A 17,051-nucleotide genomic window follows, 5' to 3' on the forward strand; every position below is an offset into this window, starting at 1 on the left:
GCCAAATGTCATCTTGCTGTAGTCACCTCTGTATTCACACTGTGTTTGCCTTCACAACAAAAACCCTGTAAGTCACAGGTGCCCTGCACTAGCTTAGTTCTTCTAACGCTCTGTGTTGCTTGCCAGACATTTCTTTTACAACAGCCACCCTTGTTCATCCCTTTCAGCTCTGACTGAGCTCACCCCTGAATGGATCCTTGTCCCATGGACAAGGATCACAATTACAACTCCTCTCTGTGCCCTCAATAAAAACAGAGATCTTCCCCTGGACCCTCCTGCACACAGGTTCAGAATATCTTTCTTGGTTCTGGCTGCTGGATATCACATACGCAAAGACCCACACGCACACATCAACGCACCCCATTCTTGTACAGACCCATTTTGAACACAGCTCAGCTCCTTTGGGTTTTTTCCAAGTAACGCATGAGACTTTCCTCCCCTTCCTCCTTCAGCTCAGGATTCTGCCTACCAGGTTTCACCACTGCCCAACTACAAAAAACTGACTGTCACTCGGAGTCAGACACGTCCTAAAGTGAAGACCTCCCAGCTTGGCATCAGAACCCCATGTGTCACACTATAAGAGGCCACATTTCCAAAATGTCCTACTTGAATAACCGGGGATACAACTCAAGGGGTTTTGATAGAGGAGACACAAAAAAGCTGCACACTCACTGGGCTGGATGGAGAGTCTGGTCCCTGAGCCAAACGTCACCTTAGAGCTGCCTGTGCTGTAATCGCACAGCATTTCCTTCCATTACAAAAAGCCCAGCAAGCACCCTCAGAGGCAGCACCTCTCCCCAAACCTTTACCCAGCCATGCCACAGCTAGGGAAAAAACAAATGTTCCCTGTCTTTCCACTGCATCTCTGACTTCTCCTTATGACCTTAAGTTGCAAAAGAGTGGGAATGCAGCAAGAGCAGACAGCACAGAGTGCAGAAGCAGGAGAAGAAAACCTACTTGGCAGAACATGGAGCTTTGTGCCTGGACCAAACTGGAGTGAGACTGCATTGTTATTCACACAGTGCTACACACCCTGACAAGAACCCAAGGCTCAGTCTGCTCCCTCACATGCTCTGGAGTGGTGTTTCCAAAAGAGGGATGAGTCTCTTGGACAGAACACAGCATTTTCTCTGGGAACTGCAACACTGAGAGAAGGAAAAGATCAAAAAACCAAGGATGACTTCCTTAGGCTGCTGCCTGGGAATACCTATCAATCACTGGCACTGGGGCTTTTCAGGGCAGAGTGACAAAAGCCTTTGGTCTTGGTTTGTTTTGCAAGAGAGCAAAAGCATGTTCTTGCCATGGCTTTTCTAATTTGGTCTGGCCACTCTTTGCTTCCATTCTGCTCTCTACCCTTGAAATATACACCAGTTTTCTAGTTTTCTACAGGCTGCTTAGGTGGACACTGAAGCCTTTTGAAAGAGGATACATATGAGAATTGCAAACTCACTGGGCAGGATGGACATCCTGGTCCCTGAACCAAAGGTCACCTAGATGCACAAGCCAGTGTCATACATAAGCCAGATTCAACAGCATTTTCTTCTGTATCTAAATGCCCAGCAAACCCAATCTGAAGCAGCCCATAAAAGAGAGCTTTGCCCAGTCATTCCAAGGCTATGAGGAGCAGCAAGGCAGGAGGATCCCAGGCAGGACCAGTCTGCTTCTGTGGGATAAGGTCAGAGATGGGGCCAGAATTAAGGGGCACCCCTAAGACATCTTCCTCTCTCCCCACCATGCCTCTGGGCTCAAGCCCTCCAATAAAGCAGAATGCGTAGGAGCAGAGTGTGACTTACTTGGTCTAATACTGAGCTTTGTTCCAGAGCCGAAGACAAGGTTATATGAACCAGTTCCCATGGTCACACAGTATTTCCTCTCTCAACAAAAACCCTCCCAGATTCTTGGCAAAGCTGCACACCCACAACCTGACTAGACAGAGCTGACTGCCACTCCAAGTCTAGCAATGTCCTGACATGAAGACTTCTCCTTTCAGTCTGTGGTATCAATAGCTCCACTGGACCTTATGGTAGAAACCAAGGTCATCCTTCTCCAACAATTTCTCAGAGAAGAAAGGAACAATGACATTTTAATGGCTGTTTCACAGACATGGAAATTAGGCTTTCCTGTTGGTACTCCTTCTGGATTTCTACCTACCTGGCTGAAAGCCAGAGAAATCTCCACAGCTTGAAGAGTATGAAGAAAAATGATACAAAAGGTGAATGTCATTATCTGGACTACACTTACATGGTGTCACAAGTAACTGTGTCCCCTGTCCAAATATCTGTTTTCTTCCACTTTCTGTTGCAATGCCAGAGAGCCTTCTACAAAAACCAACTCTGAAGTTTTGAACTAGCATTGCTAAAATTCTCAAAATAGGCAGGAAATTGTACTGGCTTCATAGCCCCTGAAATAGTCTATGCACTTTATCAGATATTATCTTGGAAATGAAAACCTGACATTGAAGGGCACGAATACAAATTCCTTTGTAAAAGTACCTCACTGAAATTGCAAGGGCAGAGTAGAATTCAACAGAAACTTAATCTGTGATTTATACTGCTGCACATTTTTAGGATGAATCAGAATTCATCTGATGAGTGTGCACAGGCTCTATGACCAAAGAGGAATATTTCTGCATCCACCTCTGCTGAGGACACTGAATGGACTCACTGGATCTGGGATGTGGTTAAACAATAAAGTCTGAGATCACTATTTTTACTAGAAAACTTACTTGGAAACACAAACAGCTGAGTTCCTCCACCAAAAGTGAACTTCCCGTAACTACCAACCACACAGTGACAAGGCCCTTTATATAAACCATTACAGGAAGAATTTAATAGATTCCAATTCACCTGAATGATGGAGTTAAATACTCCCTTTCCAAAATCTTTAGAATTCAGTATGAAACAAAATGTCTTGCTGTGCTGATTTACTTTTGTTGGTTAAAATTTTGCTAAATCAAAATTTATCACAACTGCTGTACATATCAGTATATATTTTGGATCTGTAAAAGCAAACAACCCTGGCCATGGAAAGTTGAGATTCATGACAGATTTTCTCCCTATTTATTAAATGGTCATTCATTTTCTAACTCTGAAACTAGTAAAAAACTTAATTTTAAAAGTCTTTTTTTCTGGTTGACTGTTTGTTTGTTGCCTTCAGAGGGTGCAGAGAAATTTACACTCTGGACTACATTAGATTTCTTGAGACAGAACAGAACCATATCCTACCAATGTAAATTATCTAAATTTAGTACAGATGTCCCAGTGTTCCTTTACAATCAGTAGAAAAATACAGGCATTTTTCAGCCACTGTTCTCATCTTGAAGATATTAACTGAAAAAGCCACCTCATAAAACAGTGATGAATATAGATGCATATCTGCTGCTTGGGCTAGCAGATTTGACCCCAAATGCTCTGTATTAAAGGGAGTAAATCTGGACTCATAAGTCTGACAATTTCAAGATGAACATTTGCTTATTCCTTATCTGAAATATGTCACTAACTGTGAAAGCACAGACAGTTGGAAAGTTTCTCTTTAAGGGGAAAAATATATCTTTAAATTCCTAAATGACAAAGCTCATCACAACATTTTTTGGTTTTTGTTCATTTCTGGCACTTACTTGGATGAACAGACAGCCTTGTCCCCTTTCTAAAAATCATCTTATCGTAGATACCTGTGGAGTCTCACTGTGACAAAAACCTTTACCAAAAACTCTGGCAGAAGCTTTTGACACAAAAGAGTTTTGTAACTTTGATGTGCATACAAAGATTTCCCAGGGTATTTCTTCTCAAGCTTCCTAGATTAAAACCTTGGTAAAAAAATTCTCATGACAATTCCTAAATGTGAATCCTACTGCTACGCTATCCTATCTTACCTGCCCAGCTCATATCTATTCAACGATGAGATTTTAGCTGCATCATTCTACGATAACAGGAACTGTAAACATCAGAATACCTAACTGCAAAGCAAGATAGAAGAGGAAATTTTTCTATAACACCTTCTCCATCCACCTCTTTCAGTGCTTAACCAAGCTTACACCAGCCTGCAAACGTCACACTAAAACCAACACCCTCATCCTATAGAGTTTAAATGCAACAATGATATTTCTTCACTTTGTCATCTTGGTTTGTTTGTTGGGTTTTCTTCAAATGCCTCCCACCCCCTGAACAGCACCAAAACGATGCTACTTAAAAAAAAAAAGGGAACAATTAAAATCAAGAACAGATCAATTCTGTCTTTCTATTTAGGCCATTCCATCCTTCTCCAATTCCCTGCATCATTTGTGTACATAGGTTTTAAGGAGTTTAATTTTCTCTTCAATGGATAAGTCATATTATGAGAGTCCTGGAGCAAGTGATCATCTCTAAAGCCAGTCTTCTAACATCTACCCCTCCTCTCGGCTGACTGTACATCTGAACTCTAGATCTGTTCAAAAGCAGACACCCCAGTATAATCATTGTGACTGCAGTATACTTGATGAGGAGAAAGATTCCAATGTATGGAACCCTGAATTCCCAGTTCAATGAAATTAAAGATCTATTATATACACAAGTGTGTGGCATGCAGAATTCCTGACCAACAGCAGACTTACCTGCTTCCAGAAACAGCCAGGTCCATAAGCAGATCTCGGTGGAACTGATGTGGTTTGGTCCGTTCACAGTGAGAAATCCTTCTGCAGAAAAACCTCACAGTTCAAAGAAGGTAGAAGAACACAGTTCTTGAGTGCATCTCATCTACAGCCTTCCTAGATGCAACAATTTGCCCTTTTTTTTTTTTTACAATTTCTTTACTACAGGACACCAGACATGTTGGTGTTCATTTTTACCCATTTTCTTATCAGTGTCTTCAGTGTCTGAAGCCAGAATTTTTTCCTTACTGTTTCTTGTTTAGCAAGACATCCATATCTTTGGAAGCCCGTAGTCTGCTCTGGACATAACAGCTTTTCAGGGCACCAACACAACCCGTGATCCCAGAAGGCTTGTTTCCTCCAGCCTAGAACATTCTGACCACCAAGCTCCTCAAATAAATCACAGTTTAAACACACCTTAGAAATGCTAATGAATTTCAAATTTCAAAAGCAGTGCTGTTGTTTCTCATAGTCTACTCCATTTCTTCTGTTACAAATCACTTACAACTCTGCAATTGTTTTAGCTTGTATACTTGAATAAAGCTTCTTTGAATCTCTATACAGCTTTTCATCTTCTTTCACCTGTACATTTCTGGCACTGTACTTTCTAAATCCTCAATATCATACAGTAAGGTTTTTATCTGCACATTTTACCAAGACAAGAATGCAAAGAAAGACCAAAATAGCAAGTAAGTTTAATTTGGGGAATGTGCAGACACAATTCTTATTATGGGTTTGGGATTTTCTTTTTTAAAAAAATTATTTTTCATTTATATTTTCCCATTTGACCTATTTACTGGATTTCATCAAATCGAAAATGTTCTGACCGCAACAAACACTTTGACCAGCAGGTAGCAGGAGAGATCAGGGAAAGAAACTCAATTTACATCAATGTATACAATTTCATCAGGATTTTTTTTTTGGCTGACAACAGATGGGTAAGGTTATGCCCAGCAGAATGAAGGAATATGTTTATGATATTATATTTTTAATGATGTATAAGACAAGCGAAGGTTTCAACTATACAAAAAGCTATTTAAAATTTGCCATTCTCCTACAGTTTGGTATTGTTTAGTGTAATAGCAAGAAAAAAAATCAGTTTATCTTCTTAAATATATATATATAAAAGTTTAGATAACCAGAAAGCAAAAGAAAGCCAGATATACCATCTCAATTACAAAATTTAAGTTGAAAAGAATATACTGATGGAATTTTTTCACTTCTAGAAATGTTGGGGTTTGCTCTGACTATAACTTTAAGTATATGTATGCTCTTCATTCCAAATAAAACCTTAGCAATACCTGACTAATCTGATTGCCATCATCTACGATGGCATGACAGCTGGATGGATGAAGGAAAAGCAGAGGATGCTGTTTACCAAGACATCAGTAAGGCTTTTGACACTGTCTCTGATAATATCCTCATAGCTAAATTAAGGAAGTATGGGCTAGATGAGTGGGCAGTGAGGCAGGTTCAGAACTGGCTGAATGGCAGGTTGTGATCAGCGGTGCAGAGTCTAGCTGGAGGTCTGTAGCCAGTGGTGTGTCCCAAGGTCAGTGCTTGGTCTGGTCTTATTCAACACATTCATTGGTGACCTGGATGAGGTGCACAGTTTACCCTCAGCAAGTTTGCTGATGCTTCTGAACTGGGAGAAGTGGCTGACACGCCAGAAGGGTGTGCTGCCATTCAGTGTGATTTTGACAGATGAGAGAATTGGGCAAGGAAGCAGCAAGTGAAATTTAAGAAGGGTAAAATAAGGATTTTTTTTTTTTTTTACTCTGAAAATGACAGGGCAGTGAAACAGGTGTCTTAGAGAGATTTTGGAGTGTCCTTCTCTGGAGATACTTAAGACCTGCCTGGTTACAATTCTCTGCAACCTACTCTAGGTGATCCTGCTTTAGCAGGGAGGTTGGACTAGATGATCTCTAGACGTCCCTTCCAACCCCTGTTTTACTGTTATTCTGTAACCCTTGCATAAGAGGATATATGCAACAATCATCACAGACATAGCTCTTACACCCACCTGGGTAAGAAATAAGCATCATTAGCCACATTACATCCAGACCCATTTTCAGAGCCACTTTCAGCAAACTTCTCTAGTCTCTTTTGGGAAGAAAGTACTGAATAAACCCTAAGTGAAGTTAATGTGCCATCCATATAAGCAGCTTAATACTTGAGGGTGAGGAATTATTCTAGCCTGAGAAGACAATGGGGTATCACATGAAAAAAAAGTAAGAAACAAAGTTTTCTGCAAGGGTAAGGCTGTGCCTTTGGAATTGTGTTCATGGACCTGAGTTGGAAAGTGGTTCAGATGGATGTTCCTTTTATTTTAACACATATAGTTGGAGTAAGTATTTGTGTTATAATAGTGCTCATGAGAGGCTGGTCTAAGCACTTTGCTCTGGCAGTCTACATACAGAGGTGTTGAATCTGTCTCTGAAAAATCTCCCTTTCTGTGACGTTCTTACTGGCTCTGAGAAAGCAAAGACACTGAAGAGTGAGACTGGGAGTTCTGCCTTGGGCTGCCAGAGACTTTCTCAAGCTTTACCATGTTTTGTGTCTTGGGGATGCAAGCACTGTAAATTTAGAGATATATAATCTTGTTTGGGGTGTTCCCATACATTTCTACAGAAGCAAGAAATATATGGGCTGGATACATAAACACTCCTCTCCCCATATATAAATAAAAATATGAGAGAAAATGCAGAATATTCTCTCTGCTGTTCAGCTTTTCTTCTTCATGGTGATTTTCCATTTAACCTTTGGAAAGATGTTTATTCATTTAGGGTGCTTTGAGTTTTCTCTGCCACAGGAGAGAGCTATCACCATTCTTGCTCAGCAAGAAGTGACATGCAGGTGTTACCTAACATACTCTGTGGCCCACCAAGGGAAATAAATTTAAATTTGGTATACTGGAGGTTAACATTTGCCTGAAAGTACTTAAAATGTTTTAAGTTCATATTTTTGTGTGGCGTGTGTCCTTTTATAATGAGACTCCACAAAACATACTGTTGGCAGCAAAAGGGCTGAGAAGCTGTTTGGAGGTGGAATATTTGACAGACAGTCCCCAAGTTTCTGGTTGCTACAGCAGTTTCCTTTTCCATAGAACCATAAGAGTCTGCAAAATACATGGCATAGAATGGTTTACATTGGAAGACACCTTAAAGATCATCTATTTCCAACCCCTGCCATGGGCAGGGACACCCTTCATTAGACTCAGGAGAATGACACTCCTTGATTTATACAGAGACGCAGAGTCTGAGTCCTGCCTGAGAGTCTGGGAAGACAAATGCAAGATAAAAAGTTTCAGGTGTCACCAGAAAATCAGGATAAAAATACTAGTGCATGGCTCCTCCTGATTTACGTTACAGTGGTAGAATGCACTAAAAAGCATTTCACTGTTTTCAGATTTTCTATGCAAATTGTACTTCTGTATATGGTGAGGGTCTTCCTCTATTTGCCCACGGGGTCTAAGAGACTAACCTGACAAAGCTTATTTAAACAGACCCTACTATGCATTCTTTAGAGGCTGTCTTAAAGCATGCAGAAACTCAGTACATGAAAAATATTATTTCCTTTTCAGGATGTGGTTAACTTGTTTTTCTGAAGAAAGGGGAGTTAATCTTGCATAGCATAACTTAGTCATAAATGTTGACCACAGCATCCTGTCTGTTGCTTGTGAGAGAAAAATGAGTTGGCGAATGTGTGTGTCAGGGTCTCTTAGACTAACAACCAGGTTCAGGTTGCTATGGAAACTATCACTCCATCAAACCACTATGTATTATTATTTCCTGTTGACTTCTTCCTAGTAGCAATAAGTGGAAAAAAACAGCATGTTTTCTTCTCTTCTGATATAAGCGTTTTTCTTCCTCATGCTCATATCAAGCTCTCTGTTAACTGTCTCCTTAGACATATGTCTGGTTTTTGCTATGGTGCAAAACATGTTGCTGAAGTCTCTTGAAAGTGATATGAAAGACCAGACCTCACTTGAATCCCCTAAGGCTAGAATCCATGGTCCTCCCAAAGTGTTTTAATGTGCTAAAGAGAATCTCCACTTCTGTGTATAAAATCTAGAAAAGACAGATTCAGTCAACAGGAAAGCGAGGTTATCAATGCTGTATTTCTAATCCTGGACAGTTGGATTTCCACAATCTCCATCCCAAATCCAGAATAAAGCCCATAGAACAAACTACAGCATTTTTGCTTGGTAAAACTTTAATTTGCTCACTACTACAGTAGCCTAAATGCATGTGTTAAACACTTTACAAAAGAAATACAGGTGTAATAAAGAAATGCTTTGATGGTTGACCATTATCAGGTTGAATTGAATCACTCCAGATACAACACAAGGCTTCTCATCTACTCTAGAAAATTATTATTAAAGCTGTCTAAAAAAAACCTTAGAGCTATAAATAGCATCTACTGTGCCTGAATTCTCTCAGCACTAATTCATTAGTTCTATAGGCAGTAATACAGCACACCAGGTGTTTTAAAAGGGTTCTATATCTATACCGAGGATTGGATTTTTCACAACTATTGAAGCAGGTTGGATGCTAGAAGATTGGGGAGATCAACTTCTACTTATCAGAGGAATGAGAAAAAACAGTTCACAGAGAAAAAATAAATAGCAAAAGCAGTTACAACTCTTAAACTAAATAAACTAGCTAGACAGGATTCAACTGTGTAAAATATCTTAAGGGGAAGGTGCTGTGATGTCTTCTGGATCACTGTTGTCAGCAGATTTTACACTGGCTGTTCACCCCATTGTGCTGCTGGTACAGACTCTCTTCTTGATGTTCTTCAGATTGCTGCTGCCCTCCTTCCCCACTGCCTGGAAGAGCAAAGTGTGTTTTAAACTGTTTGATACGTGTCAGGTAGACTCACAAAACTTAGGCTAGACTATATTTTAGGCCTCTTTGCACACTTTAATTTAAAAATCCTCCCCCCTCTCTTTTCTCCTACTGCCTCACATTTCTGTGTTTTGGGATCTTTGTTTTGACTCTTTGTCTTGATTTTTCTCCTGGATCTGTGCTCTACCACTTGAAATAGTCAATGAGGTATCTTTTAGGCACTTTTGGTAATACCTGAGTTGCTCTGGCAAAGCAAGTTTGCTGCAAAGAAAATCTGAGGACCAGCCACCAAGAACTGAGCTTTGGATACAGAAAGAAGATGGTTTCTTTGTGGTTTGGGAAGGGAGGAGGGGGTTGTAAGTTGTTCATTATACTATTTTTTGTTTGAGTTGTTTTTTTCCACAGAAACAAGAGATATTTAAAGAAAACAGGAGCAGATGACAGATATTATTGTTTGTGGCATTAAAGAAATGGACAGGCAGTCATTCCTGGCATGTACTTCCAGTATTTCTACAGATCAGGCTATGTGCTTCCTTACCTCAGAAAAGAAACAACTTGATACTCATGAGAGTATTGAAGGCAATGCTTTTTGCTAGCAGGACTCTCAAACCCAACACAGTCATCGACAGCATGTTTGTTTTCTCCACTTCAGTGTCCGCTTAGAGAAAAGATGGGAGAGATCATGGTCTAGATTTTGATATTGGCAGAAAGCAGGAAAAAAACCCAGAGGTTTCTTTCAGGGAAAGAAAAAACAGCAGAGGAATAGGTGATACATAAACATGGTAATAACAGGGGAAGAGGATGTCCATCTAGACTGGATTTTGCTTCCTGTTGCTTGTTGATTACTAAACTAGTTACCCTGAAAAAGCAGGTTGTGTTTGATGAATATATTATATGCTGATTTTTCTACCTCTGAGAAAATACTTTTCCATGCACCTACCCCTAACAGGGTAACATAACTTCACAATCTATTTGGGTAACTAACCTTGTGTAGAGGTATCTGTGGTGTTGCAAACCTTCACTGCTACTGGTTCTTCAACCACCTCTTCTGTAGCATAATTAAAAAAAAACAAAAACGCATTATAAACTTTATCCAAATTTTTAAACAGGATTTAAAAAAATGTTCATATGATCCTTCCCATAGGAAAATGTGGGCAGTACAGTCTGAGGCTCAAATAATACTAAACTGAGGAGAAAATTTCTCCATGCAATTGCAGGAAACAAGGAATTCCAGTGTTGTTTTGTTTTTACTATTTGAATGAGCTTTCACAAAAACAATCCCTCAAAATATAAAAAGTTACTTAGGAAAAAAATCAAACGAATAACAAACCTCAATGTTAAATTTTTGCTGTTTTTAGAAAGGCTGTGCTCTAGGAGGTTTGCTGCTGTGTGGTGATTTACTCATAAGTAAATGTAAAGGTAAATAGATTGTATCTTCCTCCCTCCCAAAATGTAAACTGTTAAACAATTAAGATAATTTATTTTAGATGCTTTAAAATATCATTCAGCTCTACCTGCTATAGTACCAGATGTCTTTCCCATTTCTGTTGGTTACCTAGGTCAATGCTTACTAGCTGAAGAAATAGCAAGTGCTAGAAGACACTGCCTCCAGTTGCAGCTGTACTATAAATAGTACCTGTCTCCTCCACTGCACTGGAATCATAAATCTTGTTGTTGATTGTAACACTGCAGTTCACCTCTGAGTCTTTTGTCACATCAACCACCTTAATAGTGTTGTACAATCCATCTGATGCCAAAATGGGTGTACTATGCTCATATACAACGTCCTTAGAGGACATCTTCATTGTGATGCTCTTTGTACTGAAATTCCTTGCCAAACAAGCTGCTCTCACAGGGCTGCCGCCTTCCAGTTTCTCTGATTTCATCACAATGACTTCGGGGTCAGAACTTGCTTGAATGCCTGTGAAGAAAAGTGTTGTTAGGCATGATTTCATTTGCTTGCAAGCTTGCCTGAGTGCTAAATTACCTAAAGATCATATATACTCCAGGTGTGCGTAATTCCTAGTATTAATTACTAACTGCCTTTTTGTCATTATTTCTTGCCACTGCATTGAAGAGATCAGATCAAAGTCAGAAAGGATGTATGTGAGTTGTTCTTTTTATAGGAAGTTTAATTCCACAGGATTCTAGGCTTTCTTTTGCCAAAGTTTGTGCCTATATGTGAATTCTTTCTTTTATAAGGGACTTGCAAATGAAAAGAGAACTTATATGTTTGCTGTTCCATATTATTCAACTTTACCAACAATTCCTGTTTTGCATATACATGATACATGAGGGAATAACTGCTTTTACTTTATCATCCCTCCCCTCCCCCCTGAATCTTCTGATGCAGTGAAGCGGTCTACCCATAGCAAGAGTGGTAGGGCAAAGAGAAGTCTTTCTGCTTCTGGAGCGGGGAACAAGGTTGATCTTTACAAAAACAAATGCTCAGATGCAAAAAGGACTTTTGTCTTTAAGATAGCCAAGTAGGACAGAAGCAATCAGAACACTGTGAAATGCCTATCTCCAGTTTTCCAGGAGTTTCTGATAAAGTCAAGAATTTTCAGTTGTGAGGGACGTTTTCCCCATTAGAAACTGCACATGGTATAAGACATTCCAACCTAGTCTGGAAACAATGAAAAGAGAATAGGATTGGTACTTAGTTCTACAAAAAATATTGTACCTGTTTCAAAAAGTGTGACCTTTCTCATCCATGTGATGTGCCATATTGTTAACCCCACAGCCCCAGGTACAGTTAGAAATACTTGTATATAAATTGGTATACCAATTGGACTTCACTAAAGCCTTTGACATGGTTTCTCACAGCATTCTGACTGAGAAACTGGCTGCCACTGGCCTGGACGGGTGGACCCTCAGCTGGGTTAAAAACTGGCTGGTGGCCAGGCCCAAAGGGTGGTGGTGAATGGAGCCAAACCCAGCTGAGGCCAGTCACAAGTGGCATCCCCCAGGGCTCAGTCTTGGGTCCAGTTTGTTCAACATCTTTATCAATGATCTGGATAAAGGGATTGAATGCTCCCTCAGTAAGTTTGCAGATGACACTGAGCTGGGAGGAAGTGTTGATCTGCCTGAGGGTAGGGAGGTTCTTCAGAGGGATCTGAACAGACTGGACCAATGGGATGAAGTTTAACAACACCAAGTGCAGAGTGCTGCACATGGGACATAACAAGCCCATGCAGTGCTACAGGCTTGGAGGAGACTGGCTGGAGAGCTGTCAGGCAGAGAAAGACCTGGGGGTGTTGGGTGACTGCTGATGGAATATGAGTCAGCAGTGTGGCCAGGTGTCCAGGAAGGCCAATGGCATCCTGGTTTGTATCAAAAACAGTGTGGCCAGTAGGTCTGGGGAGGTGACTGTGCCCCTGTACTCAGCATTGGGGAGACCACACCTTGAGTGCTGTGTCCAGTTCTGGGCTCCTCACCATAAGGAGGACATTGAGGTTCTGGAGTGAGTCCAGAGAAGGGCAACCAGGCTGGGGAAGGGGCTGGAGAGCAAATCTTACCAGGAGCAGCAGAGGGAACTGCTGTTATTTAGCCTGGAGAAGGCTGTGACCTTATCACTGCCTACAGTTAACTGAAAGGTTATAGAGAGATGGGTGTTGGTCTCTTCGCCCATGTGACAGGTGACAGGATGAGGGGGAATGGGCTCAAGCTGCACCAGGGCAGGTTCAGGTTAGACATTAGGAAAAAGTTCTTCACTGAAAGGGTTATCAGGCATTGGAACAGGCTGCCCAGGGAGGCGGTTGTGTCACCAACCCTGTATATATTTAAAAGATGGGTAGATGAGGTGCTCAGGGTCATGGTTTAGTAGAGGACTAGTATGGTTGGACTCGATGATCTCAAAGGTGTTTTCCAACCCAGTGATTCTGCAATTCTGTGAAGGGGCTCTGATTTTACTCTCTTTCTCCAGCACCCTGGCCTAAATACTGAAAAACTGAGGTGAAAGCCAGATAGTACTCTGCTGTAACTTAATGGCTTGGCTCTACTAATAAAGGTCAATTGAGTTAATTCAGTTTTGTTCAGTTTAACCCATACTCTGAATGAGATTAAACTAGTATCGAAATATTGCATAAGATTCTATTTAATGCTTTCATAGGTTACCCTTCTCTCCTCTCAGTGCTGTCTGACAGAATAAAACGTATTAGGAATTTAAATTTTAACCTCTAGAGAAACTTTAGTTCCCTTTAGACTGTCCAAGCATGACTTTAAAACCTAACAATTGCTATGAAAAACTTATTAAGATGCCTGAGTAAGTGGATAGATTTTAGGTTTCAAAGAAATTCAGAATGATAGCAGACAGGATTTGCCCTTGCAGAGCCCAAATTCTTTGGCACCTCCTGAGAAGTAGGATCAGCATGGCTTTTTATACCTAAATTGTCTAATTGCTATATATAGAAAGCTTGAAGTCTAATTAGTGACTTTAAAGAGTGAGTGGAGGAGGAAGAAAGGGAAAAAAAGAGAAAATCAAACCAATAACAACTCAGAAAAGGTTAATGCACAAAGAATACCTACTTGGCTCCACGGTCAGTTGAGTCCCCTTCCCAAAGACTAGTGCAGCAGTAACACACAGTTATAATACATAAATCAAAAAAGGCTGATTTTTTTTTCTATTCCTCCTACATACATTTCCTTTCCAGGTGCTGTAATATGGTTTTGCCAGAACCTGTTATTCCTGTGCAGTCTTTGTTATCTGAGAAGATCTTTAAAGGCTTTTCATGTGTTCTGTCTGATCTTCAGTGTTTCCAGCAGCCAGTATATCAACAAGCTGCTTCTTTGGCATAACTCACTGGGAAAGATCTTCAGCAAGAAGTGTACAGAGTGCAACGGTAGTTAATAAAGCAGAATTCTTTCTTTATCAGAACCCAGAAGTCACAACTGAGTCACACTCTTTTGCATTACCTGAAAATGCAGCCATCTTAAAATGCATATTAGTATCTCCAAAAAAATTCAAATTTAACAACAAAAGGGTCGGGTTGCTCAAATTCTGGAAAATTTGGTTTCAACTTATTATTTCCACAGACATTGAGTGACTTAGATGCTTAAGGCTTATTATCTTTTACTGTCAAACTCAATCCTAAAGTCTTTGTACAGCTTTGAAAACATCCTATCCTTAGCTAGAAAAAAAGTAATCATTGAACAGCATCATAACTTCCCTCATCTGAAGTTTCATGTAATTTTGCAGATGTTAGAGAGGGTAGACAGGCAGAGAAGGTAGAGAAAGAATGATTTAAAGCATTTCACAGTAGAGAAGACAAAGCTAATATCTTTTTGTGTGTGTGTGTGAAATTGTGTTTTCTAACCCAAGTTGTGGGAAACTCAGTGAAGATGTTTTAGAAATTTGAATAATGTACTGTAAAAGTTTCCTTAAACCAGGAGCACCTTGTTGCAGTCAATGAGCCACATGATATCTTCAGCTGTTGAGAAAGAAATCTTTTCTTGCCAGCAGAGGAACCCAAGACAGAAAACGTTTTTAAAAATACATATAAGATCCTTTATATGAGAAACAAGAGTATCATATCAGAATTTCTGTAAATGTCTGAAATGGCAATACCATTGTTCAATCTTCCACCTGCCACCTTTCAGAATGTGTTTCATTGGCTGTTGTTTCTTGCTAAACTCTAGTATGCTCTATGGGATATTTTACTACTTTTTTTTGAGAAATATAATCTTCAGATCAATGTAGACTGACATTAAATGCTGACATCTGACAGTTTCTTCTGGCCCTACATTTACAACTGAGGATTTGCTGGTTAGAAAGAACAGAACTTACTTCAGAATTATAACTTTGCAATCCTTTCACCCTTTGGAATTTAAAGTTAACTTAAATTGCTCCATAATAGACATCTATTCCCATGCAAGATATCCTACAGACCTGGATAGATATTAGACAGCACCTAAGGGAGCCCCATGCACTTCTGGAATGAGAGCAGGGTGTTTTAGTTATGTAAAATTATATAGGACGTTTTTGCAGCACTAAAACCAGGCAGACCTGTAGAAGCAACATAACAAATCTGCCCCAGATATGCACCTGGATGTTGAGGATAGCAAAGATCAACCTAAAAAATTCTCTTGCTGCCCCAACATTCACAATCACACAGAAAAGCTTGGGGTGATCTCCACCTTTTCTGTATATTGCAAAATTTCAAATACAGATGTATAATCCCTACTCACCACACCTGCATTTTCAAAGCCTAAGCAACTTGGTAACCAATTTTCATTAACTCTAAGTAGTCTTGGGTATCAGGCAACTGGGAAAATTTAAGTCCTTCTTCCTCTGTCTCCATGCCCATGGAATTACCTACCTGATGACAATCCAAGTGTCAAAAACTAACTTCTCATACCGGAGAGCTAAAGATCTGTCTCAAAACTTCTCTCTACTGTCAGATCACCACTGATCTGTGCATTCCTGCTCTAAATGAGGCAAACAAGCAACTGGATGATAGGACACTTGACAGTAAATGTGACCAGAGTGCTATCCCGACCGGGAATAAATTATAACATGTTATATTTAAGTAGTGCACACTACGTGTTTGGGGGATCATGGAATAGTGGTGATATACAGAGGTAGCCAAGCTGTTCCTGTGAAAGCCTTCCTAAGCAGACACAAGCTGAGGACTCAGCTTGAAACCCTGTCTGGAGACAGGGAATATTGCAGCAGAAAGTTCTTACAGTGAACCAAAATCATTGGATTCCTTTGTCCTCCCCCAACTTAATTTTAACATATTTTTTGGAGATAAAAAATGGTACTTACTTGGTTCGATGGTGAGGGTAGTCCCACTTCCAAATATAAGCTTATCTGTACTCACACTGCTAATACTTATTCAAAGAAGTGCCTCCTTCCTCGTGGTATTCAAAACCATGGTAAAACAGGAGATGAAAAGGCAGATATTTGTTCTCATTAGCCATGTGTGAAATACCAGAAGTTTATAAAGAGCCACATTTTCTTCCAAAAACTAGAAAGGGAAAAAAACAACAATTGAATGGTTAAATTATTTCAGATAGCTTGATTAAGTACAGAATATGCAAGTTCTCCCTTTCTTCCATATTTTTGAAACTCTACGAGTTCTATATTTCCAGGATAAACAGAAATATGAAAAGAATGTTGTAGTTGTCTCCTTAATCCTTTCAGTCACCCATCCTATTTCTTCCCAAAAAAATATATTGCCTTTTTTCCGTCTTTAGGTTTTTGTACAGGGCCCTATGTTGTTTATAGCATTGTGGTACTCCAGCCCCCAACACAGTGACATAAGTCATTACAAAAACTCCATCTTCCTTCTTTATCACTACACAGAATTTTGGACTATACAGGCAGTCACATGACTTCTCAAGTGGTTTCTGTCCCAACATACCACATGAAGAAACATTACATGTCTTCCATAGAATCATAGAATCACAGAATGGTCTTTCAAAGAATGGTCTAAAGTAAGACTAAAACTGGTAAAAGCTTTGGGAATCCAAGACACCGCTGATAAGTTTCATGGAGTTAAGGTGGATAGAAAGCAGAAAAAAATAAATCAATACTTTTAGTACTATTTCAAACCATTTGTGAAAATCCTTCTATG

General features: G+C 39.9%; 1 gene segment (V, D, J or C); it reads right to left on the reverse strand.

Moving 5' to 3' along the window:
* Nucleotides 1–8,852: 8,852 nt before the first annotated feature.
* LOC311200994 (T cell receptor delta constant-like) lies at nucleotides 8,853–16,278 on the reverse strand. The segment is given in 5 exons: nucleotides 16,241–16,278; nucleotides 11,111–11,395; nucleotides 10,460–10,522; nucleotides 10,013–10,132; nucleotides 8,853–9,455 (listed from the first exon to the last, which is right to left on the reverse strand).
* Nucleotides 16,279–17,051: the final 773 nt, after the last annotated feature.

This window comes from Gallinula chloropus (genome assembly GCF_964237585.1).
Source record: "Gallinula chloropus genome assembly, chromosome: 26".
In the NCBI taxonomy this organism is placed as follows: domain Eukaryota; kingdom Metazoa; phylum Chordata; class Aves; order Gruiformes; family Rallidae; genus Gallinula; species Gallinula chloropus.